The sequence below is a fragment of the Trichechus manatus genome, unplaced genomic scaffold, assembly GCF_000243295.1.
Source record: "Trichechus manatus latirostris isolate Lorelei unplaced genomic scaffold, TriManLat1.0 scaffold00088, whole genome shotgun sequence".
NCBI classification, from domain to species: Eukaryota; Metazoa; Chordata; class Mammalia; order Sirenia; family Trichechidae; genus Trichechus; species Trichechus manatus.
Window position 1 is genome coordinate 1,106,533 of NW_004444024.1, and position 2,645 is coordinate 1,109,177.

Below are 2,645 nucleotides of genomic sequence, written 5' to 3' on the forward strand. Positions count from 1 at the left end.
GGTGGGCGGAGGGTGGGGGGGCGACTTGACATGATGTGGATTAAAAGGACAGAGCTGGGGCTTGGATCCCTCATAAGAGGGAGAGAGCTGATGGGGAAGGACAGTTTGGGAGGTACCTAGAGAGGGAATATTCAAGAGCCTGGAACAGGTCCAGCCCTGCTGTGTCCTGGAGGTGTGGCTGGAAAAGGGTTGGAAACGCTTGGGGCTTCCCAGGGGCAGGAGTCAGGCCTCCTCTGGCACCTTTGCCCCTACCCGGGATTGGTCGATATGCCTATTCCGGAGGATTGCTGCGTCTCTGCCCAACCCCCAGAAGCTTAACCTGTGTTGGTCTCTTGAGTCTCCGGCCTCCCCCCGCCCCGCCCGCCGCTTTCTCTCCACACTCCGACTGCAGTTTCCCCATCCCCAGAACAGTGCAGGGATCTGAGAATACCCGTCAGCTTGGTGGCAGCTCTGTGGCAGAGCTAGGACTGGAACCCAGGTATGCAGTCCAGGTCTCTCGCCCCCGCACCAGGGTGTCCCCTTAGGCGAGGCTTACCCTCCCTCGAACAACTGATGGGGGAAGCGGGGAACTGAGTGGAGAATGAGTTATTGGGTTTTTGGCAAGGTCTAGAGACACTGTTAGGTGTGTGGAGGGGCGGGGCCTCATGTTTATTACATTTATCTGGTCTGGAAGGTCCCACAGAGCGAGCCACCTCCACGTCCCAGGCTTTGTTCCAGCTGCGTTAAGCCAATGGATATTCGAAATGGAGGCAGGAGCTCGTCAAGACTGACCTGGACTCCGTCAACAGGTTTAATTTAGTAAAGTGAAAGTTGTATCCGAGGTTAAAGGGGACCCTCCGACGCTGGCCTAGGAGTTGGCGGCAGTGGGCGCCGGGATGGATGCCTGCGCCTTTAAGGAGCCAGGGGGCGAAGGGGCGGGGCAGGAAGCAGACTCCCAGGAGACGCCGCCAAGGGCTAGGTCTTTTTTTGGGGATGGGGCGGGCCAGGCCCTCTTTTGGGTCCCGCCCCCTTCCCGGGGGCCCTGTGCTCTTCCCGCCCACAGCCGGAGGGGAGAGGGTGGGGCCGGGGGCGTCGGAGCGTACCCCGTCCCGGGAGCTCCCGGCTTAGGGTTCCGCCCACAGAGGCGCAAGTTTGTTGACTTGGAAGGAGTAGCTGGGACCCGGGCGGGTGCTAATAATACCCGTTCGTCTCCCAGCCGCGCTTTACAGCTTACACAGCTGTCACTTTCGTTACTCCTTAATTAATAATAAAAATAGCCGTCGCTCTGGAGCGCCTGCTGGATGCCAGGCCCTGTGCTGAGAGATTTACAAGCACAGTCCCACTGAGTCTCCCCTCATAAAATTATCCCCATTTTACAGAGCGAGAAGCCAAGGCTCGGAGAGGTGCCGTGACTCGCCCGAGGTCACTGCGCGGGCCAGCGGCTCCGGCCGAGCGGGGCCGGGGGAAGGCGGAGCGCGGGTCCTATCCTTGGCTCCGCCAAGCCGCGGGGGCGGAGCGGCGGGCGGGGCGGAAGGCGGGGGGGCGGTGGCGGAGGATGGCCATCTTAAGTGGCCGCTGAGAGTCCGGGACCGCTTCCCCGGGGAAGGAGACACCTGAGCAACCCCGGACGTGAGGATCTGTGCGCGACCACTGCGGCTCTGGGGAGAGGTCGGGAGCCCGGGGGTTTGGGGGAACTCTTCTAGTAGGGTAAGGGGTGGGGGCCTCCTTGCCTCCGACTACTTAACCCTTCAAGGCCCTGGCTGCGGGTGTGGGAGGTGGTGCCAGGAACTTGGCCCAGAGGGGGGAAGGGCTCTCTGCCCGGGCTGCGAGGGGCTGCCGGGGACCCAGCGTGAGGGGTTCGAGGGCTCAGGACTTTGTCTGGGGGCATATGGGAGGGGATTGGATCTCTGTGGAGGAACCCCCCCCCCGAGGAATTTGTTGAGGGGCCAGACCGAGATGAGTATGGGGGTTCAGATCTGAGAGGGGGCTGGACTGAACGGAAGTTGGGGGTCCCCGCCCATTCGGATGATTGGGAAAGGGATGGGGGGAGATTCATCCTGCATCCTTCGCAGGTTTTGGGAACCTGATCCTTCGGAGCTGTAGCGGGGCAGGATGGAAAGGATTTGGGGTGGAATGAGACCTTTATGGGAGTTAGGGGTCATGTTATTGCGGGTGAGGAAAGGGGGCTTAATTCTCTGGGGTAGGAGGACGGGACCCCGAAGTGTCAACATTCACTATGGAGGAACACAGACCTCGATGGGTGATTCGGCGACTGGATCTCCGAGGGGTGGTGTTGAGGGGCAGGATCACTGTAAGGTCTATGAGGCCGGTTAGCCCTCGTGGAGGGTCCCAGGTCCTGCGGGCATGTGGGGAGCATGATCCTCGCAAGAAAGAGATGGCGGGCAGCGGCGCTCTGGGCCTTGGGCCGAGTGAAGGGGGAGGGGGCCGGCCTCCGCTCTGCTCTGCGCTCCGCTCCCGCCCCTCCCCCGCCGCCTCTGAACAAACTTTTCTTTCTCTTCAAGTTGAGGCCGGCGCTGCAGGCGGCGGCCGCTGTGCGGCTCACCAGGCGGCTTGTGCGGCTGGGCTCGGAGCCCCGAATCCCCGATCCTCAGGCCCGGCGCTCGGCCCCAGCCCCAACCCCAACCCGCAGCGGCCCGGGGCGGATG